Below are 25,433 nucleotides of genomic sequence, written 5' to 3'. Positions count from 1 at the left end.
AAGCAACCTCACCAACTGTCACGCCCCGACCTCTGGGAGCACGATCGCACTCAACCGAGATACCCCGGTCGAGCAAACCTGCTCAATGCCGTCTACCCCACTCACCCAAGAATAAAGAGAAGATACATTTTATTAATTAGATAATAAGAAGGTCATGCGAACAACACCATTTATAAGTCTCAAAATACATTACACATTCATAGTTTGAAGTGGAACATGTGATACAAATACAACATTTTTAGTTTGATTTTCCCAACACTAATATATAACCCACACCATGTCTACGGAGCCTCTAACAAAAACCAAAGAGTGTTATGACAGTGCCAGCGACAAGGCCCCGGCTATATCTCAAAATGCTATGTACAAAAGAAATCTCACCAAGTTAGATGATGAGAGGGTGTATGATGGTAGGCTATAATTACGTATTTTAGTCGCTTATTGAACTCTAATTCACTATACTTTATTTGTGTTTGAGCTTTAATTGGTAGTGTTTTGCACTTATTGTGTATTTTATGCCCTGTATGAAGTAATTCCGAGATGTGAAGATAATTTGGAGCTAATTTGAATAATTTGGAGCTTTGAAGTATGAGTAAAAGCCCAAGAAATTAAGTTGGAATCACGTTCGGGGGTCGAGTACCAAGACTGGATGTCAAAAAATGAGAAAACAAAATTACTCTAAGAAAATTGCACTACCGCCCCACGCCATGCATAGCAGGTTGCGGGGTGCTAGTGTAAAATTCCTACAAAGTGAAAAAATCAGCAATCTAGATTTTCCCACTAATGCCCTGCATGGCGTGTCGCCCCATGCGGTGCGCCTGTACAATGTTTACATAGTTATTTCCCTATTTCGGCTAGGTGAAGATGGTTTTATCTGGGCCCGACCCTACTTCGTATAAATATATGGGAAAATATTATTTTCTGGACTTTTGACACATATTTGACCTAAGTAGGCTAAGGAGAAGTTGGAAGAATACGAGCACAAGGATTTCATCATTCCTTCCTCACTCAAGACACGAGTTTGGATTGAATTTATGTTTTCCTCTACTTTAACTTTATTTGTGATGAATTGCTCCATATCTATGGAGTAGTTCTCTTTAGGGTTTGATGGATTTGGTGTATTGATGATTGTTTGTGGATTATGACTCTATTTTTATGTATTTGAATCGTTTTGGAAGATTTAATTGTTGCATCTATATTCACTAGTTCATGTAATCGAGAGAGGCATAACTTGTGATATCTTTGCATTATATCGAGATAGGCATAACTTGTGATATCTTTGCATGATATTGTTGGTTGAGTTCATTAATTCTTCTTAGTAATCGAGAGAGGATAGTTGAATCACTGATTAAACCTAGTTAGGAGGATAATCGAGAGAGGCTAGATGAATAACTGATTAAACCTAGTTAGAAGGATAACCGAGAGAGGTTCTCCTAAAGACCATTGCACTACGCATTCTTGCAGATCTTCACGTGCATAAATTGGTTCATCTTGTGAGGTTAAGACTTAATCGAGAGAGGAGTTTTTGCTGAATGTTTTAACTAATAATTGAGTGAATTCGAGAGACTCACTTAAACATTAGAAGTGAATTATCTAGAGTTAGATCCCAAACAATTATCCTGCACCTATCCCATCAAAATCATATCTTCTCCCATTGATAACCTTCTTTGCTTGTTCTTTGTTACGAATGTCATTAGTCAATAGATTTAGATTCTTAGTTAATTTTAGTTAGAAATCATATAAATCTCAATTGTTGATCATCTTGGATAGCAACCAAGCTAGAAACTACGAGAATACTATTTAAATCCAATCCATGTGGATACGATATTATACTATACTATATTTGATTAGCGAGCATAATTTAGGTGTATGTTTCAAGCTCGTCAAATTTTGGCGCCGTTGCCGGGGATTGACAATCAATAGTGTTTGAAGTAGTTTGTAGTGCTAATTCAGGAATTTTTCTTTTTCTTTTTATTTTTTTCTTTTTTTACGTTTGGTGTTCTTTGAGTATGCACAGGTTACAGGTTGAGGTTGGTGCATGACTCAAGCTTCTACGAAAGAAGTGCTACCATACGAGCCAGAGATAGAAAAATAATTGCTACAGCTGAGGAATGAAAGAAATTTCACCGAGATGTTAGAAAAGGTTGGGAAATCCTCAACCAAAGAACCTATGTATGGAAATAGTGATGATAGTGTAGATTTGGCTGCAAGAGAGCCAGCCCAACAACGAGAAAAAATTGCACTGGATGCTGAGGAAGCAGCTATTAGAGATGCACAAATTATCTATGAAGAAGAAAGGGGTCAGAGAATTACTCAAAATCAACCCTTGGCTGCAGATCAGTTCTGAAATATAGCTCCCATGCCTGGGAGATCACTGAGCGATTATGCTAGACCGCTCTACAATCAAGGCTTATCAATTGTTAGACCACCTCCAATTGAAGCTAACAATTTCAAATTAAAGCAAGGGTTGCTTCAAACCCTTCAGAATTGTTGTGCCTTTAGAGGGAAGATGAACGAAGATCTAAATACACATCTAATGGACTTTGAGGAGATTATGAACACCTTTCAATACAATTGTCTGTCACAAGATACAATGTACTTAAGGGCATTCCCCTTCACACTCAACGATGATGCAAAGTAGTGGCTTCGAAGCTTACCCACAAGTTCTATTAGAACATGGGAGGCTATGGCTAGAAAATTCCTTGATAAATATTTCTCATCAGCTAAGACGGGAAAGTTTAGAACAGAAATCCATAACTTCTACCATAAAGAGACTGAAACTATTTTTGAAGCATGGGAGAGGTTTAAGAAGATTGTTAGAAAGTGTCAACATAGCGGAATTGAACTCTGGATGCAACTCCAGGATTTTTTGGAAGGATTGACACTGGCCTCGCATAGAACATTGAGCGATGCAGTTGGAGGCCATTTGATGAAGAAGACACCAGAGGAGATAGTTATAATTTTTGATGAGTTATCTGAAGATGCAAATCAGTGGCCCTCTGAGAGTGCTAAAAGAAGAAAATCAACCGGTGTTCACCAAGTTGATGCTACTACATCTGTGCAAGTATAGGTTGATGCTATGGCTAAGAAAATACTTAAGATGACCTTAGCCTCGATACAAAATGAGCCTCACGCAGCTTGTGATATATGCGGAAGAGGACACCCTATTCATATGTGTGAAGCCTCAACCTCAAGAAGTGAATGTTGTGGGAAACTACAATTTTAATGAAATAGGTCAGAGGTACCCCGATTTTTCATGGAGTTCACCTGGGGGTACCGCGAATGCATGGCAACAAAATAACTTTAACCCACAAGAACACGAAGCTCCGGCATATCAAAATCAGCAGAGGCAGCAATTTCAGCCTCAACAGCCCATTCAGCCTGGTTTAGAAGATCTAATGAAGGCCTTCATTATCAAGACAGATGAGACGCTGGAAGCCCATAGAGCAGCTATCAAAGAATTGGGCACATCTTTTCGAAACCTGGAGAGACAGGTTGGGAAACTTGCAACTATATTATCTGAGAGGAATCCAGGAACTATCCCTGCTTATACTGAGAGAAATCCCAAAGAAACAATGAATGCTATAACCTTGAAAAGTGGGAAAGTGTTGAAAGAACCTACCCCGATCCAAAAAAATGTGATACTTGAAAAGGACAGTGGGGAGCAGCTAAAAAGTGATGATGACAAGAAGAAGAAAGGCCAAATGAAAGCTGGGAAAAAGAAGAAGGGAGAAGCTTCGAGAAGGGAGGAACATGATGGGAGCAAGCATATGCCTGCTCTACCTTTCCCCCAAAAGCTATATAGAGAAAAATTGGACAAGCAGTTTGGGAGATTTCTGGATGTGTTGAAACAGGTTCATGTAAGATTTTGTTGAACGTTTGAACTAATAATTGAGTGAATTCGATAGATTCACTTAAACATTAAAAGTGAATTATCTAGAGTTAGATCCCAAACAATTATGCTGCACCTACCAATCAAAACCCTATCTTCTCCCATTGATAACCTTCTTTTCTTGTTCCTTGTTGCGATTGTCATTAGTCAATAGCTTTAGATTCTTAGTTAATTTTAGTTAGAAATCATATAAATCTCAATTGTTTATCATCTTGGATAGCAACCAAGCTAGAAACTACGACAATACTATTTAAATCCAATCCATGTGGATACAATATTATACTATACTATATTTGATTAGCGAGCATAATTTAGGTGTGTGTTTGGAGCTCGTCAGTGTACTACTATCACTGCTCAATTCCGCCAGCTATGGAACCACCTACATCCATTAAAGATGTAGCACCCCTGGAAAAAGGGACGTTAGTACATATGGAATAATACTAGTATGAAAACTAAACACCATTTCAATAGAATGAGTAACAGTACAATTATAAAGAAACATGAAATCAATAAGAGCCTCATCAATATTAAAGTACCAAGTTAAGAGAAAGAATAAATTTCAAGCGAGTTTCAATATTTTAAGTTGGGAGATCTTTAGTACCTTTACACCACCGTGCTTTTAGCTCGGCGTCCACTCACAATACCACCATGTGTACGGCATGGCATCCGATCTCATCCCGATCAGCTAAGCCGTCTCACCATAATGTCGTGTGGGTTGACGTTACCTCACATTCCGCTAGGAATCATCTCATCCCATTTAAGGGGCATTATCTCAACACATCAATCTCATCTCATATTCAAGGGAAACTCTCACCACCTCACACGGGGATTTTACCCTCACTGACTCCTACATCGGCACGTGTAGTTTCGGGGTTAGGTCATTTTAACCTACCCTTCTTCAGTGACTACATGATACTCCCAAGGCATTTATTATTAAAAGAATTTACAGCTTATTTCAATGTCTTTTACACTTCTCTTCATTTCATTGGCACTAGTGGCCTCTATTGTAATATCATTCTCGGCACGTTGGCCGTGTTTCATATCTCATGCTCACTTCTTTTTATTTCAAACACCATCAAGGATTATCAACCACAAGGTATTTCTATTCAAGACTTTAAGTACACATGTGAGCAAAATAAGGGTCTTAGGCACAATGAGATTTCTTACACAATTTGACATGATAGCTTTCATTAAAATCACGTCTTGAGGTCATAGCATGTTAACGCATAGCCCATACTTAGATCACATTCCCAAAATATAACACAATAACATAAAAGCATTCGGAATAGTCAAATTTATAATGATCAACTTGGGGCTTATAAGAACATTGTGGGATTCAATTCTAAGAGAGAAGTTTAGCCAAAATACCTCGCCTTGAGCTTCCTTAAATTACTACAATAATTCAGAAATCTTATCCACTTCGATCTATTTGGAAATATAACAAAATTGAACACAAATAAGGAATGAGTTCATGGTTCCAGCTCATTTGGGCATTTTATAAAACACTACGTGGGCATTATGATTTCAAGGTCCTCTTATGGTGGATTTCTTCATCCCACTACCCAAAGTCTACCCAATTGCACTCAACAATCTTCCCAAAAACCTTGATAGTACATGCATACACAATGAACAACTCCCGCACCCAAGAATTATTTTTCTCATTACCTATTTTCAGTTAAATCCCAAAATTGAGGGCCAGGGAGTAGAATCTTACCTCTAGGATGAAGACCTAGTGAGTTTTCCTTGTTAATTCTCCAAGACTTGAGCAAGAATTGATGAACAATTAGTTTAGGAACCACCTCTCACTCTAGAGCACTTCCTCACTCTCAAAATATTAGATTTTTACTTTACAAATGGCCCTTAACGTCTATATATCGAAATAGAGTTGAGTTATAAAAACCAAAAAATGGACCTCCAAACATAGCTCTGCGGTCGCAGAGTGGACCACAGAATGGATATGTGGTCCGCAAAATGGGCCACAGAAGTGATGTCAAGAACTGGGCTATTCGGGTCATGTTTGCGGTAGGTCTGCAGTTCACATACCAGTTTTGCGGTCATATAATGCGCCGCAGAACTCCCCTCCGGAAATCTTCATGCTAAATCTGCGATGGATTGTGCGGCCCGCGAAAGAATTATGCGGTCGCATATTGGACCGCAAAATGACCCTCCAAAATTGGCCATTTTTCTGTTGCACTCTGCAGCCGATCTTCGACCTGCAGAGTGATTATGTGGTTGCATAGTGGACCGCAGAAATGCCCTGCTCTGCCAAACATTTTCTACAACTCTCCAACGCACTGTTCAACCCAAAAAGTCTCTACAATCATCAACACATAAGTTCACCTTGGTATCACGAAACCCCGGGTTCTAGGTCAAATTTTACGGGGCCTTACACCAACTCTCCCCAACACCTCAAATGGGCCAATAAATCTCGGACTCAAATTGCCCTTCCCAAATTTTATCACACCTTTCATAGGTGAAACCTTCAAAATCACCTTCTCACCCTTCATAAATCCCATATCACAGATCTTTATATTAGCATAACTCTTTTGCTTGGACATAATTGTACGAAGCTGCTCCTAAATCAACTTCACCTTATCCAAAGCATTACGAACCAACTCAGCACCTAACAACCTAGCCTTACCAGGCTCAAATCAACCAATATGAGATCGATTACTGCCTATAATATAAAGCCTCATACAAAGCCATCTGAATGTTGGACTGGTAATTATTGTTGTAAGCAAACTCCAAGGTAAGAATTGATCCCAATGACCTCCAAAGTCAATCACACAAGTTCTCAACATATTCTCGAGAATCTGAATTGCCTGATTGGATTGACCATCTATCTATGGGTGAAAAGCTATGCTAAGATTTACCTATATATCCAACTCATGTTGTACAACTCTCCAAAAGTAAAATGTGAATTGAGTACCCCGATCCGAAATGATAATAATAGTTACACCATGTAAAAGGACAATCTCCCTAATGTAGATCGGTGCCAACTTCTTTGAAGTATATATAGTCAACACCGATATAAAATGTGCGGACTTGATAAGTCTATCAATAATGACCCAAATGGCATAAAATTTCATCCAAGTCTATGGCAAGCCTACTACAAAGTCAATAGTAATATTTCACTTCTATTTCGGTATAATCAAACTCTGAGTCAAGCCATCTGGTTTATGATATACTTCACCTGCTAGCAATTCAAATATTATGCAACATGCCTAAAAGTGTCCTTCTTCATATTTCACCACTAGTAATGATGCTTCAAGTCATGATACATCTTCGCGGCACCTAGATGAATAAAGTACCTCACACTTTGAGCCTTCTCATAAATCAACTCCCTCATTCCATCAACATTGGGAACACAAATTCGACCTTGAAGTCGCAATACACCATCATCTCCAATAACAATCTTCTAGGCACCACCTTACTACATCATGTCATTACAAATGTGGATCATCATACCAGCAAGCCTTAATACGCTCAAATAAGGACAACTACAAAACAACACAAATAATAACTCTATTAGGCTTAGAAATATCCAATCTCACAAATATATTAGCCAGGGCCTGCACATCCATGGACAAAGGCCTCTCTATATTTGGAACAAATGCAAACTCCCCTTACTCTATGCCTTTCTACTCAATGCATCTGCTACCACATTGGTGTTATCCGGATGATACAAAATAGTGACATCATAATCCTTAAGAAACTCAAGCCACCTTCACCTCCTCAAATTCAAATCATTTTACTTGAACAAGTGCTAAAGACTCGGATGATCAGTATAAACCTTACATGACACATAGTACAAGTAATGTTTCCAAATCTTGAGCGTGTGCACTATAGCTACCAACTCCAAATTATGAACTGGATACTTTTTCTCATGGGTCTTCAACTTTTGAAATACATAAGCAATCGCCTTGCCATCATCCATCAACACCGAACCTAGATCGATGCGTGAAGCATCACAAAACAGTGTATTGGGCCCTGTACCAGTGGGCTATACCAACACTGCGGCTGTAGTCAATGCAACCTTGAGCTTTCAATAACTCTCCTCACACCTACTAGACTATCTAAAAGAAATATATTTCCGAGTCAACTTAGTCAATGGAGGTGCGATAGATGAAAATCATCCCACAAAACAACGATAGTAGCCTGCCAAACCCAAGAAACTCTGAATCTATGTAGTTAAAGCAGGTCTTGGCCAATGCTGAGCTATCTCAATCTTCTCAGGATCAACTTTAATACCATCACTAGACATAACATGACCCAAGAATGCAATAGAATCCAACCAGAACTAACATTTGTAAAACATAGCATAAAGCTTTCGATCCTTCAAAGTATGAAGTAACATACTCAAGTGCTGCTCATGCTCATCCCTACTATGAGAGTAAACCAAGATGTCATCAATAAACACAATCATGAAAGAATCTAAATAAGGCTTTAATACCCGGTTCACCAAATCCATAAAATGCTTCACCAAGAACTCATAATGACCATAACGAGTCCTAAATTCTATTTAGGGACATCCGAAGTCCTAATATTCACCAGAGGATATCCCTATCTCAAATCAATCTTAGAGAAACCTTGGCACCCTGAACCTGATCAAACAAATCATCAATACACGACAATGGATACTTGTTCTTGATGGTAGGCTTGTTTAACTGTCAATAATCAATACACAGCATCATTGAACTATCTTTCTTCTTTACAAATAACACCGGTGCACTCCAAGGAGAAACACTCCGTCTAATAAATCCCTTATCGAGCAAATCCTGCAACTGCTTCTTCAACTCTTTCAACTCAACGAAGCCATATGGTATGGTGGAATAGATAAGGGTCGGGTGCCTAAAACCATGTCAGTATAGAAATCAATATCTCTACAAGGTGGCATGCCTGGTAGATCTACAGGAAATACCTGTGGAAACTACCTCATAACTGGTACCAAGTCCATGGAAGGGACCTCCATACTAGAATCTCGAATGTAAGTCAAATATTCCAAATATCCTTTCTCAACCATGCGCTAAGCCTTCAAATATAAAATCACTCTACTTGTGGAAGGGCCAAGAGTCCCTCTTCGCTCTAGTCAAGGAAACCCTGGCATAGTTAAAGTCACAGTCTTGGCATGACAATTCAAGATATCATAATATGAGGACAACTAGTCCATAACCAGAAACACCTCAAAATCCACCATATCCAATAATGAAAGATCAACCATGGTATCAAAAACATTAATGGTAACCGCATAAGATCAGTGCACCCAATCAACTATAATTTAATCCCCCACAGGTGGAGACACAAAAATAGTAATATGAAGAGAATCACGAGACATGCTCAACTGTAATGCAAAATATGAGGACATATATAAATACGTACAACCGGGATAAAACAAAATACCAAAGCATCTCTATGACAGACTGAGATAATACCTGTAATGACTGCACCAGACGACTTTGCCTTGGGAAGGAAGGCATAACAATGAGCCTGCCTTCCATAGTTCTGTCCTCCTCCTTTAGGGCGACCCTTAACTGGCTGACCTCCACCTTTAGCTAGCTGACCCCCACCCCTAGCTGGCTGGGTGGACGATGTGACAACTAGTACTGGAGTCATAGCCTGGGTGATGTGCTATTTCATACCACTCTGCAACCTGGGGTAATGCCTCTTGGTGTGCCCCGCATCTCCACACGCATGGCAACCCCTCTACTGACGTGGTTGTTGAATCTGAAATGTCCATTACAAACATAATAGCGTTTCAAGGATCTCTGCACTAGGGTGCACTAGTAGGAACATAAGTTGGAGACATACTACATAGTGACTGCCCTGAGCGAGAACCATAAGTACCATGGCCGCCTGAACTACAACCGGAAGCCTGAAGTGCTGACTGATGAGGCACTGCCTCCAGATGAGGCACCAATGAAACAACCAAAATGATGAGGCCTATTGTCACTCTTCGCATGTCTACTTTGGCCACGAATGCCCTCAATCCTCCTAGAAATCTCCACCGCTTGAGTGAATGTAGTCTTAGTCTTGACCTCTCTAGCCATCGGAAGTCTAATGCCATAAGTAAGCCCCTCGATGAACCTCTATACCTTCTTTCTCTTTGTAGAGACTGGGATGGCTACAAGACGAGACAAATCAGTAAACCTCATCTCATAACGGGTGACTGTAATACCACCCTACTGTAGATGCTCAAACTAACTGTGCAGGTCATCCCTCTGGGCAAGTGATAAACATTTCCAAGAAAAGCTGTAAAAACTAAGCCCAAGTAAGAGGAGGTAATCCTGCTTGCCTGGTCTGTCCTGCTCATTGGTCTGCCACCACCTCTTGGACATTCCCTCTATCCGAAAGACACCATTGGAGTCCACCAGTCCCAAGTTGTACAAAATCTCACGAGGAGGTTTAAGAACTCTTGAGCATCCTTTGAAGCCATACTACTAAAATGAGGAGGGTGAAATTTCTAAACCTGTCCATCCTCTTTAACTCATCGGCAAACATCGTAGGCTTAACCACAAGCTGATTTGCAGTCTGAGAAGTCACTGGGGACAGTGGAACCACTCCAGCCTGAACCATGCTGTCAATAAAATTTACCATCTTAGCCACTTCCTCCTGAAGAATAGGCATAGCAATAAGACCTTTTGGAACCTGATTCGGCGCTAGTACCTCCACCTACTCATCAATCGAGTCTACCTCTAGGTCTGCAGGTGTGTCCGCTGGCACTGCTCTCTGACGTTCGCGAGCTCCGATTAGTGCTCCACCTCTAGGTGCTACCGTGTGACCTATGGATTGAGTTATAGACCTACCCCGGGCCCCGCCTATCTCGACTTTGGTTGGAGGCACTGGCTCTCCACTGTCGCTACCGAACGTGTCCTCACCATCAGTCAGGGAATCGAAAAGAGAATTCAAATGTCGAACAAAAGAAATGCACGATAAGGAATAAAAGGGAAGGAAAATATCCTAATTGCCTCATAACTTCTCGAAGATAATTATAGATATCTCCATACCGATCTGCAAGACTCCACTAGAAATACTCATGACTCGTGATATGTGCAACCTATGATATGATACAAATTAATCACGACCCAAAATCTCACCAAAGATCGTGATGGCACCTAACATGCCGGCTAGGCGAACCAATAGATATAATTACCAAAATTAAATTATCATAGCAAGAACTATAACAATATTCATAAGTATATTCATGTCATAGATAATAAATCCGAAACTAAAGTAGAAGTACGGAAAAACATACAACCCTAGAACTGGTGTCACTGAGTACAAGATTTGAAATGAGTGCTAAATACAAAGATTTGAAGTAAATACAATACTGTCTGAATCAAGTAACAATAATAAAGATAAAGAAGGTGACCTCAAGGGCTTGAAAACGGGTATACATCTCTACCTCAAGTCTCCAATGTCAATTGGTAAGCATCTTTCGGGATTCCGCATAGAAGGAATGACACATACGAGCAGTATGATCCAAGTCTTCAAACCGCATAAAATGAATAGGCACAAAGTAACCTGACATATTGGACGAATATACTCATCGTGCATATAACTCTCAACATCACTGCATTAAAATACTCATCGTGCAGCTATTACTTATCCTTACCACACAGAAACACCCACGCACAAACATCATCACAAGTTGTACGAAAACACCCATCGTGCAAATATTTGTCATCCCCACTGCACGAAAATACCTATATTGCAATATATCTCGTCCTCATCAAGTATATAAATATCAATAACAAGTATGGTAGAACGTATACATATGAGCATGAGAGAAGACTAAATATGATACAGTACGTGAGAAAAAGTATGTATTTGGCATTAAAATGTCAAACAATATTATAAGGTCTCAACATGATCTTTAACAAAAAGGTGAATAATCAAGTAGTCCTAAAATCAATTAAAGCATAAGAGAAAAATACATGAAGCAAGACTAGGCATGAATAGTCTAATTTCCATCCGAGCATGCTATAACATTACCATACGTATATACGCTCGTCACCACGCATATACATTGCCCCCAACACACCAAGCACATAGCACATAAGACTATTTACAATAAATTTCCTCAAGTCGAGGTTAACTAAGATACTCACATCTTCACAGAATAGGCTTAACAATCCAATACCTTATTTCCCTTAGAATTTGCCTTCAACCGACTCAAATCTAGACAAATTATACTTAATAAGTTTAAATAAAGTGATAGAAATTAATTTCAAACAATAAAGTTTTAATCTTTAATCAATTGTAAAACTTCAACAAAAGTCAACTAGGGGTCACATGGTCAAAATCCGAGTTTGGGACTAGATCCTGTTGACCCATAACCCCATAAGTTAAAATATGTGATTAGAATATAAAATTGAGTCGAAATCAGTACTCAAATCCCAAAATATCATCTCTTAAGTTGTATATAAAATACCAAATTTCACTTTAAAATTCCATCTTTTTAGATATAAAAATCCACGGGGAATCACAATATATGATAAAAATGAAGTAGGTATTACTTACCCTTAAGATTTTGGTGAAATCCCTCTTCAAAGTCTCCTCTTCTCGTTTTCCAAAACTTAAAAATGTAAGAAATGGGTGAATCCCAAAATTCTGAACTTAAAATACCCTAGAAGCGAAAATGCTCTTCGCGATCGCGAAACTACTCCTGCGATCCCGAAGCACTGCCAGACTCACCCTTACGCGATTGCAAAAGTGTCCACATGATCGTGAAGAAGAATCTACTCCGATCCAATCCTTCTACGTGAATGCAGACTCATCCACACAATCACGATACCTCATTTGCCCAAAGCTATACGATCAGGAAATTAAGCCACGCGACTGCGAAGGCTAAAATCCTCAGCCCCCTCTAGCTCCTCTATGAGATCGCATCGCCAACTACGCTATCATGAAGAATAAAATAGCCCCTGCCACAAAACCTACAACGCGATCGCGAGACAAACTCCGTGATCGCGAAGCACACCAGACACAACAAAAAAACCAACAATCGCAAAATCTGCTCTTGTCCGAAACTCACGCGGGCCCCCGAGATCCCGTTCAAATATACCAACAAGTCCATAAATATTCACCGGACCAATTCAAGGCCTCAAAATGCAGATGAAAACATTACATCTAAGAATTAATAGCCAAACCACACCTTGAACTCTCTTAAGCCCATAGGCTCTTAAACTTCGACTAAGCGTCTGATTCATACCTAGGCATTCTGGATCTCAATCAAGCTTTACATACAAGTTTTATTTAACCATATAAACTTATCCACAACCCCAGAACACCAATCGGAGTCCGATAACATCAAAGTCAACTATTGGTCAAACTCATGAACTTCAAAATGCTTCAAAATATCAACTTTCGACAAACGGTGCCGAATTCTCCTAGGAACCTCCAAAATCAAAATCGAATACACGTCCAATTCCAAAATCATTATGCGAACTTATTGAAATTTTCAAATCTCGATTCTGAGGTCATGTACTCGAAAGTCAAATCTTAGTCAGCTCTCACAACTTAAGGCTTTCGAAAAAAACTAAGTGTTCCAACTTACTCCCGACCCTCCTTGGAACCCAACCTTACATCCCCACAAGTTATAAAATAACAAAAGAACCTACGAGAAATATTAAATAGGAAAACAAGGTTCTAAAACTCAAAACGACCGATCGGATTATTACACTTCTTCACTTTGTGCCTACTCGAAACAGATTTGGCCTGATTACTAGCATGGATGGGTGAAAGGAGACAGCTAGAAAACTAGGAAGATGAGATTAAGTGGCTGACTATGAGAACAAATAACAGCAGACCTAAAGCAGGAGCACTGGGATTTCTTTTTGCTGCCTTTGTTTACCACATATGGAGTGAAAGAAACTCAAGGAGAACTTGAATAGCTTCCATGTCTAGGATTAGTGGATACGTTTTGTTTTTTTGGGTATGTTTGTTAGAAATAGAAGGGTAGAGGATGAGCAAGGAGAGCTAGCTGAAGGTCCAAAAAAATAGTTGTTGTACATAGTTATACTTGATTGAATATAAAAAATTTCTTTTTATCAAAAATAAAAATAATTCAACTTTATCTCCCTGAAAATCAAGATTATCCTTTCAAGTTTGTCTGCAATAATTTTCTGCACACTTATTCTTTCCAATGACGATAATTAAAGCAACAGAGTCAAACAATTTTCAATGTGGATAATAATATACAATAACATGTTTTGGCACGTGGCAAACTTTACGTTATACTATAAAGAGGTATATAATTATATCAATGTCTACAACAAAAGTTCTGATCATGATTGAAGAATGATATGAACATATACCGAAAATATCTTCTATCATAAAGTATTAAGTGAGATATTTTTCATTACATGTGTACCTCATAAAATAAAAATAATAATAAAATAAAATAAAATCACATATTTCTATGAAACTTGTACATTATATTTTTTCTTGCCTAATTATTAATCAAACCTTATATTTTAATAAAATTAATATTATTTTATAAAATCGTGTACTAAATTACTCGGCATATACCTGCTCAAGAAACTAATAATAAAAAGCACACAAGTATTAATTAACATGATGATCAATATAATGAATTATTATGCTTCGGAGAGAATGAGTTCTTTCTGTTGTGGTTACGTGGGCAAAAATATCACGCTACAAATATGTATACGGTCAAAATCGAGTTTTGCCCTACGTATGATTAATCGAGATTGGAATATGATGGTTCAAGGTTCATCATTGTAATATCGAACCATGGTACGAAGAATATGCTGTCGAGCTCGAACACCCAGAGACCGATCAAGATCGAAATCGGCCAAGATCAAGATCGGCCAGGATCAAGATCGAGCCAAAAAATAAAAAGTCGTTACAGCTGCAATTAGGGGGAGAATGTCGTCGGAAATCACGGCACGTATCATGAAGATGACGATTAATTAGCCCATCATGAGAGATTCCTTACTATATTTAGAATTGTATCAAGAGTAGGACTCCCCTACTATATAAAGAGGGTCTGATCATTTATAAAACACACCTCAGACAGTAGAAAAGCAATATAATACTCTTTTCCCAAGGTTCTCAATATTCTGTTACATCGCTTATATTTCCTTTGTTGTTTCATTTGGTTCGAGGTCCCAAGCTACATATCTCATTTGGTTTGATTTTATTTTTTTTTACACTCAATTTCGATATCAGTTTACATATTTTCTCAGTTTATACTATGTAAAATCACGTGTCCTTAAAATCACATATAAATTAAATTTTTATATGCTTTTAGGATAAACAAAATATCGGTATGCACTTCCAAAAACACCACATTCTTATCTTTCTATATATTAAAAGGAGAAGTATAGACAGTTGACTTAGTTTTGTTTTCTTGCATCGTTTTCAACTTCTCAACAGATTATCCACCAAATTGTAGGGAAAAGGCGAAGCGTTAGAAAAATATCCTTTTCAGTGAAAACAAAATATCTTGTTGTACTAGACAAAACAGTATCTTCAGCCAAAGTTTCCTTCTGAAACTAAACCAAAAATTCTTTATGGGTAAAAGCCACAAGAAAACACAGAAGTTTGAGTAATTCCAGTACATAGAGCTTCGTCACTAAGGCATGTGAGATTTCATAACCAATTCCCCCACAATAAGCCCAAATCTTTAAGTTTTTGGAGCCAGAAATTCACTGGAGTGAGTTGCTGTATGAGAGAAGCAGAGATAAGTCAAGGAAGAAAGAAGAATTACTATGAGTTTCTAGGAATAACTATCAATTCAAGTCCTCATCCATATATTGCAGGAAACTCCAAAAGATTTATCATCCAGATATTGCAGACCAAAAGGTACTACTTTTACTTTTTCCTCCTGCAACTCTTTCTTTTCAAATCATGTGTACCAACATTTTCGATGTAGTACTGAAACATATTTATTATATTTGTGAATCTATATATACCATGGCTTGAAATATCTATTAAATGGTTTCAGGGTCATGATTACACCCTAGTACTGAATGAAGCATACAAGGTTTTGATGAGAGAGGATCTTAGAAGAGAGTATGATGTTTCCATTGGCCAAATTAGAGTTGGAAATGGGAAAGTGTAAGGCCCGTAAAATTTTGCAAAGGAATTTAAGGTTTTGTGGTGTCGGAGTAGGCTTACGTGTTTGAGGATAGTAGATATTTTTGCGGCGAGCAAGCTCGCCGTGGCTCGGACTTTTTGGGTTAACAATGCACTGGGAAGTAAAGGAACATTTTTGGCAGAAGAAGTTATTTATACGGCCTACTATGCGGTTGCATAATCACTCTCACTGGCCGCAGAGTGAAGCAGAGGCGGGGCAGCTTGGAGGAAGGTCTGCGGTGCATTATGCGACCACAAACCAGTTCTGCGGGCCGCATAACTACCGCAGACCCAGGCAGGCGATATCAGATTTAGGCACCAAATTGTGCATCCAATATGCGGACCGCATATCCATTCTGCGGTCGCATATGCGACCGCATATCGTGTTCCGGAGCTTTATTTTTGAGTTTTTATAACCCGACCCTACTTCGCTAAATAGACGATATGTACTAGTTTTTGACCAAAAACCTGATATTTTGAGGGTGAGAGAGTACCCTAGAGTGGAAGGGAGTTCTTCATCAATTTGTTCTTCACTTCTTGCTCAAATCATGGAAGATTAACAAGGAAACTCACTAGGTCTTCATCCTAGAGGTAAGATTCTACAATCTAACCCTTCATTTCGGAAGTTAACTAGAAATGGGTAATTAGTAAGATGATTCTTGGGTATGAGAGTTGGTTATTTTGCATGCATATGTTATCAAGGGGTGTAGGAAGATTGTTGAGTTTAAAATGGTAAAGAATGTGTTGTGGGATGATGGAATCCTTCATAAAAGGACATTGAAACCTTAATGCACACCTAGTATTTGATAAAATGCTCAAATGAGCTAGAACTATGATCATCTTCCTAATTTTAGTTCAATTTGTTACATTTCTAAAATAGATCGAAGTTGCTAAGATTTCTGGAATATTTTAGAGTTTAAGGAAGCTCTATTGACGTATGTTGGCTAAACTCTTCTCTTAGAATTGAATCATACGGTATTCATGTAATTTATGTAAGTCCTGAATTGTTCATTATGAAAGGGGCCATTCCGAATAAGCTTGTGCTCAAAGATATATGCTCAATATGTATCCCCAAAATATTTTTATCATGTTATGTTATCATTTGAGAATATATTCAAAGTATGGGCTGTGCATTAATAATGTTGCGATTTCTAGTCAAGTTAAAACGAGGGCTATTATGCCAAATTTTGTGAAAAATTTATATGTGCCTAAGACACTTAATTGCTCACATGTGTACTGAAAATATTAATTTGAAATGCCTTATTGTGGATGATGATGATGATATTTAAAAGTGAAAAAGGCGAGCATGAAATCTTAAATATGGCCGACGTGCTAATAATGATTTTATAATTGTTCTGGATTCCTTGGTTTTCTAATGTCTCCCCTTAGCATTTCATACTCAGGTGTTCATGGTGTCGTTGACCCTCGTCTATAAAGCAAAGACTTATTTTCGGCGGCTGTTCCTCTCTGGATTAAACTTGGATGTCTCATACCCAGTACTAGTTTTTGAGTTTGTAATACTATCATCTTTTACCCCTAAAACAAGGTTTTCTGAGGTGACTCTTTCTGATTTCTTTGAAACGCATTGTTAGGCTTTTCAAGCATGTTTATCAAAAGAAGATCATAGATAGATTTGTGCCTTCGTACCTACTGTATATGTCCCATATTCTTTGTTTTGCACTTCTGGAAAATGGTGACTAATTTTGTGGCCCTTTATTTGTTGGGTTCTAAACAAATAGACCAGGAAATTTCTCTTTGGAAATTCTATCTGTATAAACCCTCAGATCTTGTTTAACTTCAATAACTTATTGTGCACATTGCTTCCCCGATTATGTCCTCTTTGATGTGCTATGGTAGAACTCGCTTTGTACAATTAAAAAGCTGGTAACAGATTTTGAAATTATTTCTCGGTTGTTTTAATAAAGAGTGACTCAAAATAAAAATACAAATTGACAAAATGACGTGATGTAAAAGTGAGAAGGAATGGTATTTAACTGAAAATGTCACTTTAGGGGGAAAGAAAGAAAGAATGGGCTCCTTGAATGTAGTATCCAACTTTAATGATCATGACATACATTTTGGATTGAGCGACCGAATCTATCCAACCAATCTATCCTTTCTTCTTGTTATTTCCCTTTCGTCTTGGAAGTTGGCCTCTTTGTGCCAATCATTTGCATCAAATCACAACTAACCTTGGACCAGCAGTGTCCCGAAAGGTTTTCAGCAACCGATCTCTCTCATTTATCTATCCCCACTTACTATCGCCTTATAGTGCCCATGAGGGTTTTTACCAAAAAGACTCTCATTTTCATTCATTATCTTTTGTTTTCGCCTTTTTGTGCGAGTAACTTGACAATTGTCTATGTTGTGTGACAATTGTTGCTTATTGTGTGCTTCTCTTGGCATTCTTAAAGACTAATTGGAAGGTCTTTATTTGAAAGGCTTTTGGATAGGGTTAGAAAGAAAGGGTTGCATGACTACTCAAAATAGATTCAAGAAGATGTGGTTGTAACTTACAACTCTTGGAATCGATTCTTCATAAAAACATGAAAAACTTCTGCCCTAGTTTCAGATACTAGGAAATTTTTATTTTTTATTTGGTTGGACTTTATCCTAGTGTAGAGCTGCCTACATATCATTTAAAGGAATCAAGTCAAACGTAGTTTAAACTAACACGTAAGATTTCATTGTTGTTTTTCTTTTAATTTTTCTTTCTTTCTTTTATCTTTTCTTTTTCTTCTTGTTATTTTTTTAATCAAATTGTCCAAGTTCCTATTTTATGGTGGCATGGATCTTCGATTCTTTTTTTAACTCTATACTTGATTCCGGGGGGGGGGGAGGGGGGAGGTCAAAGAAATATAAACATGCTCAAAAGGAATGACGAAATGCATAAAGTATTTGGGTAGCAGAAAAAGGGTCTTCCAGCCTCAAGAATGCCAAACATTCTATCTCGTCTCAGGTTCATCATTAATGTACATGATTGTCTTCTTGGTTTTGTCTGTTGTATAGATCCGTAGTCAATATCTTATTCGTAACAAATGACCTTTGACAATTTGGAACCACCTTTTCTTGGTCTTTGTCTTGATGTGTAAGGGTGCACTTCAGTACCAGCTAATCCCTTTTGAATTCCCTGGAATGTACCTTCATTTAGAGATTTGGGTCATCTTCCTTGATATGATCAGATATTGGATGGCCGTGGCAAAAAGCCATTCATCGATTAGTCCAACCAGACTTTAAAACCTTCAAATATCCTTAAGCCGATATTCATGATAGGTTTGAGATAAACATCTTTAACTATGTGACACATGCTTATCATCTAAAAATTTCAACCTCTTATTTATCCTCCAAGTGTTTTTCCTCGATTCGATTCAAGATTAGACCGGCATTCTAAAATCTATCTGAAAACTCTGCATGCATGTCATGTAACTAAAATTGTCGTGAAAGGAACTATATATTCAAGAAGAAATAAACACAATGGATTAAAATGACACAAAGCAAAAAGTTGCATTTCATTGATTAAAGGATAGAGAGGTTTGATGAGAGGACAAACAAACAACATCTGGATTACAACCTCAAAATAATCCAGATAATAGAAATTATGACAAAATAAGTTACCAAGACTCCTTCCCGGCAAATAGGGGAGTGGCTTTCCAATTATCAAACTCGACATCTTAGCTACGAATTTGCACATCAGTATCAAACAGGACCTTCAACAATTTTGATTGCCTTGCATTCAATGGACAGGTTCTTGAGCGTTTCACCAAACCATCTCCATATTGTAAATCAACCGAAAAATGTGTGCATTATCATGATGTTTAGGGTCACATTATCTTGGACCACGATCATCGCTCCTTGAATCATCATTTCTTTTTCTTTTTTCATAGCCCAACAATCCTCATTGCTATGCCGCTGGACATTAGAATGATACATGCACCGTACAATATGGTTAAAACCTTTTGCATATGGATCAGAAACATAACCTTGAAGCGGCTCAATCATGCCATAAAGTTTCAACTTTTCAAATAAACTTGTGTAGGATTATACGATTGGCGTGAAATCGTCCCTCTGCTTATGTTCCCTTTCATACCCCTATTTTGGATGAGGGTTGTAGGGTGATTGAAAGTTCTACTGTCGCATACGAAGGTCTGTTTAAGCTGGGGTCTGCATCTATTAGCGATTGGATGGTTTGGCATAAGACAAAGCATTGAATGTTGCATAATGTGGAGCAACTAAGTATCGAGGATCCAGGGATGGATAGTAGTGCTGTGGGGAACCATAGGAAACCTGATGAGACTGCCCATATTGTTGAGATGCTCCCCTTTGGCCCCTTTTCGACCCTGATTCCATCATGGCCTCCTCATCTTTCTTCTTTCGGCTTGCAAGGCATGCTGACCCATTCTGGATTGCTTGGGTGGTGGCTTTGAGATCTTCTTGACTCATAATTTGGCTAGTCTTGAGGCTATTTTTGACCATTTTCCCAATCTTGATTGCTTCTGCAAAAGGTCTACCTATTGCATACATCATGTTTTGAGTGTAATCAAGCTCTTGAGCCTCCAGAAAAATAGTGATCAACTCGTGGTTATCTACGGATGGCTTAACTATAGCCATTTGCTCTCTCCATTTAATGGCATACTTCCTAAAGCTTTCAATCGGATTTTTCTTCATATTGGACAGGGAATTGCGATCTCGCGCAATATCAATGTTGTACTGAAATTGTTTGGCGAATGCTTGGGCCATGTTTTCCCAAACATGCCAGTGAGATATATCTTGGTCAATGAACCATTCAGAGGCTACTCCCACCAGACTCTCCCCAAAATAAGCCATCAACAACTCTTCTTTTTCTCATGCGCCCCTCAATTGGTTGTAATACCTTTTCAAGTGTGCAATAGGGGCGTCGTGTCCATCATATTTCTCAAATTTTTGTTTCTTGAACCCTAGGGGTAAATGGATGTGAGGAAACATGCACAGATCACTGAATGAGACACTTTGTGACCACCTAGTCCTTGTATGTTCTGCTCAAGACATTTCATTTTCTTGGCCATCTCATCTGTGATCACCTAGTGTCTCGTCTTGACAACCCTTTCATTTACTACAGGTGACTTGTAGTGTGGAATCTGATTGTGTGTAGCTAAGACCTTGAAATCCATATCTGGAGAGTAGTATTGGACATCATAAGAATGAGATGGTGGCTCGATGTTTGGCCTCATCACAAGATTTGGTGGGATTGTATACACTGGCTCGCCAGACACGACGAGATGGGTGTTCCTAACCGGTGCGGCTAGAGGTCGCACATTAGAGTTACCAGGGGCGGAAAGGAATCTATAGTCTGGCACATACCCTGGTGGTAGAATGTGATCACTCATTGTCAGGAGCGGTGGTTGAGTAGCCAGGGGTACGGTGGAAGTTCCCTCTGTGGGACCCTGAGGCGGACGCTGACCAGAGACCTAAGCCTGATATATATGAGACAATTGATATTTCAATCTTCTTACTTTCTCTAACTCTTGCTCAACTGACTGACCCCAGGGGTCGTCACTGACTAACTCAATTTCATCATTATTAGCCATCGGTACCTTTCCTTTAGATTTGGTGAAGTAATGATGTGTTGCCAGTTTCACCACAAACCAACCACCTTAAGTTTACTATATAAGAGACAACAAACGTGTTAGGATTAAGCATTTTAAAGATATGAATAACACGTAATATGCCATGCTTATAACATTGCTACCACCTCTAACATGCTTTTGAAAGGCTTCATGTTTCATTCCGGCTTATAAGATTGCTTCTTATTGACACTCTTATTTTCTTCTCTCTCTCTCTCTCTCTCTCTCTCTCTCTCTCTCTCTCTCTCTCTCTCTCTCTCTCTCTCTCTCTGTATCTCTCTTTTTGCTTTTCTTTTCACTCACCTTATTTTGATCCCTCATTTTAGAGTCGCTGAAAAATATTTCGATCGAACCTTTTGCAGGTTGCCTACGTATCAAGTCGTCGCATGAATCAGATCATTACATAGTTTAGGAAGATGAGGAATAAAGTAAATAAACTAACTCTTTTTTTTTCTTCTTTTTTACCCATATACAAATCAGACCACGAAAGCTCCTAACAAGAAAAATATTTTTGGATTTGTTTTTTGAGAATTGTTGAAAGAAAGACTTCTAAAGAAGAAGGATTTTTTTTTTTGGATTTTTCGAAAAAAGTGCTTCTAAAGAAGAAAGAAAATATTTTGGGGATTTTGAATTTTTGTCGTTGAATTTCCAAAATACAACAATAATATCCTTGGGTTCTGAGTTTTGTTTTTAACTTCTGAAGTAGAACGAAAATATTTTGCAATTCAATTTTTTTTTGAAATTTCTGGATTGACGTCTAAAAGATAGATTTAAAAGAAAATATTTTTGAATTTTTAAAAATTGGCGGCCGGACCTGATAAAGGTTTCCTACGTTTCTCACATCCGGTAAGTATCGGACCCTCGTAGTTCGGTGCTACCGACTATGTTTTCTCTTTTTGATTTTTATGAAAACTAATCTTTAACGCCATACACACTAGACCACATCGTTTTCTTTAGAATAATGGATATGTGTACAAAAATCAGGAGAATGCTCTTTATCTCTCTTTGTTCATTCAACTAATCTACCCTAAAGTCGGTCAATATTCAAGCCTTTTAAATAATGTAACAGGTAGCACATAACATGAACATAATGGTCTCAACAAGGTACCTGTCCTAAAATAGAATCCGACCTTTGTGCTAAGCCCTGCTAAGTCAAATGCACGTGATGCAAATAAAGTGAACCTACTAGATATATTCGGCATGAGGTTTGTTCTTCTAGGTTTAAATACTGATGGAGAGGGTATATATACTGGCTTACTCGAGCGGACAACTCGAGCCGAGGAGGGTCAGCGTACTGGCATCATTGCTTTCTGGCTTAGCTGGTGGTGCTTCGCACCTAAAATATATGTGACTAAAATCCTTCACCAGGTGGCAAGCACCTCGGCTATCTAAAAGAAGGTGGACTATATCAAGCAAATTCCTAATTTTAATTTCAAGAAGACTCAAAGGGGCTGCATGAGAAGACTGTATATAATATACAGTTCAATAATATCAAAGCGGTAAAAAACAAACAAATAGCATATTAGGCCCAAATAAATTACAGCATATTCAAAATTAATAAATCCAAATAAAAGTCAACATATACAAGCTCGAATTCTGGTTAGTCCCCATCGGAGTCACCAGAGCTGTCACACCCTTTTTTTACCCCAAAAGATATATGTTATGGATTATGGATTAAAGAGTTTTATTAATTAAACTGACAAATTTGAGTAAGGATTATTTTATTTATAGAGTCAATACTTGGAATTAATTTTTGGTGTTCCAAGTCATTTTTTATTTGAATCCCTAGTCAAAGGAAGGATTGGCTCTATTTTTATTAGTCTACGAAAATAAAAGACCGGGTAAGAAATTCTGTTGACCGGGAAGAGGGTATAAGGAACTTAAACATGCATCCGCTTGTAAAGCATATAGACGAATTTTCAACTTTCTCATTTGAACACTCCTACTTGATAAATTGGGTATCATAATCGCCTCCACCAACGTGTGATCCTCCACTGCGCTGACAAAGATGACACGTCACATTTTAAGCCTTTTATTGTTTGATACGTGTAATGATTATGTTCCATTTTATAAGAATTAATTTATCAAAAATTTAAAATTCATTATCCTTTTCTTCTTCTCCCATAAGCATCCTTTCATCACTATGGGAATACAACCGGAAAACCTTCAAATCTTGCCATCAAAATCTCTTAAGCTATTGTTATTTAAATGACTCTTTGAAAATCTTCCTTCATTACTTCTCCCCTATAATCATCTCCTCACTTAGACCACCATACAAATATTGACAGAAAAATACTAGTGCTTTACTTTTTTGACACCGGCAATAAACTAGATCAGAGATTATGAACGGCATACCACCGGAAAAAAGAAGTCACCAAAAAAGTTGAGTCCCTATCCTCTCTGATTATCCCTTTTTTCCATCTCGAAATTCTCACTCTTGAAACTATCCAAATACCAGATCTAAAAATAAAGATGCTAGATGAAATGCTTTACCCGATCGTCTTCTCCGATGGTATTATCGAAAAAGATCCAACTGTCAATTTACACAACAAAGAAATTATCAAAAAGGCAAAATTATTTTGAATTTTTTTTTTCGAATTCTTGATTTCAAGCCTTTTAACAGAGACTCATGTCACTGAATTCAGGAACCCAAATCACTTTGTGAATTACAAAGTTGAGAACTTTATTAATAAGAGAAAAAAATAGAAGTAAGTGAAAAAAAAAAAGAATTCCACTAAACAAGTGTCTTTGAATCAGGATTTGATGAGTATCCATTGAGTTATTCCTATCCCGATGATGAAACATAAGTTGGACGGAGAATGGGATGAAAGAGAGAAGAGAGTGAAAAAGGTGTAGCTGGACTTAAGGGAGGGGTGGCAAAAGAAACAAGAGTTTTTTTTTTCCTTTTTTCCTTTTTTATTTATTGTCCTTTTTGTTCTTTTATAAAAACTAGTCAAAAAATTACAACTTGCGTGCCTAATAGCAGTGATGTGCATACATTATTGCCATGTCTTCTACACCTCCTTCACATAGGCATGGTCAACGGTCAAATGTGTTTAATAGTTAAGGGAATCATGAATTCGAGTGTTCAAATGGGAAAGTTCAAAGTTCATGTATCATCTTTCAAATGCCCTACAAGTCTAAGTGGCCAGGAAGCCATTTCGCCAAATTCAACATCAAAATGCTAGTTTTCGGTACAGACATCGTAAACACCTAACACAACTTATAGATCTTATAACTTGACAAGGAGATAATGAACCTAGAACTATTACATCACATATATTCAATATATGTATCAAATAGTCAAAAGGAGAGCAACATATTCATGGCATAAAATAGATTATAGAAGCTCGAATCATCTCATTCTCATTCATTACTGGATCGACAATTACAACATTAGTTGAGGGAGTTACTTGGATAGTAGAAAAAGAAAATTTCAGGAGTGCAAAAATCAGGCTCCAACCACTACTAAGTTCAATATATAGCAGTCAACAAAATGCAATAACTACAACTCAGATATCCCTAGTAGAAAAACCAGAAACCAGCAAAGAAAGCCCAGGAAAAATAGAGATTTAAACCAGAAAATTTGACAACTTTCAGAAGAACTGACTTCACACTTCTTGTATTTTCTTTAAAAAGATTTGTTATCAAAGATGACACTTAGAAAGATCTTAGTTTCTTAGCCTATTAAGAGTGTTCAACTGATCATCTTTTCTCTCATATTTTTTTGTGTTCTTTTTTGAGCGTGTAAAGATGATCTTTTAAGTGAGGAAAGATATATTTATTTATAGGAAAGGAATGGGATTGAATTATTTGATTGAATCTGTCCAAAGGACAGATTT

General features: G+C 37.8%; 1 long non-coding RNA gene and 1 other non-coding gene across 2 annotated transcripts; one reads left to right on the top strand and one right to left on the bottom strand.

Moving 5' to 3' along the window:
• Nucleotides 1-2,731: 2,731 nt before the first annotated feature.
• LOC142169304 (small nucleolar RNA R71) lies at nucleotides 2,732-2,838 on the bottom strand. The gene has a single exon (XR_012699012.1). It is a non-coding gene; the product is annotated as a small nucleolar RNA R71 (small nucleolar RNA).
• Nucleotides 2,839-15,268: 12,430 nt separating this feature from the next.
• Nucleotides 15,269-17,795, top strand: LOC107769145 (uncharacterized). The gene is made up of 2 exons (XR_001644338.2): nucleotides 15,269-15,718; nucleotides 15,861-17,795. It is a non-coding gene; the product is annotated as an uncharacterized LOC107769145 (long non-coding RNA).
• Nucleotides 17,796-25,433: the final 7,638 nt, after the last annotated feature.

Source organism: Nicotiana tabacum, chromosome 14, assembly GCF_000715075.1.
Source record: "Nicotiana tabacum cultivar K326 chromosome 14, ASM71507v2, whole genome shotgun sequence".
Taxonomy (NCBI): Eukaryota; Viridiplantae; Streptophyta; class Magnoliopsida; order Solanales; family Solanaceae; genus Nicotiana; species Nicotiana tabacum.
Note: the sequence above shows the minus strand (reverse complement) of the source record. Positions and strands in the feature narration are given on the sequence as shown.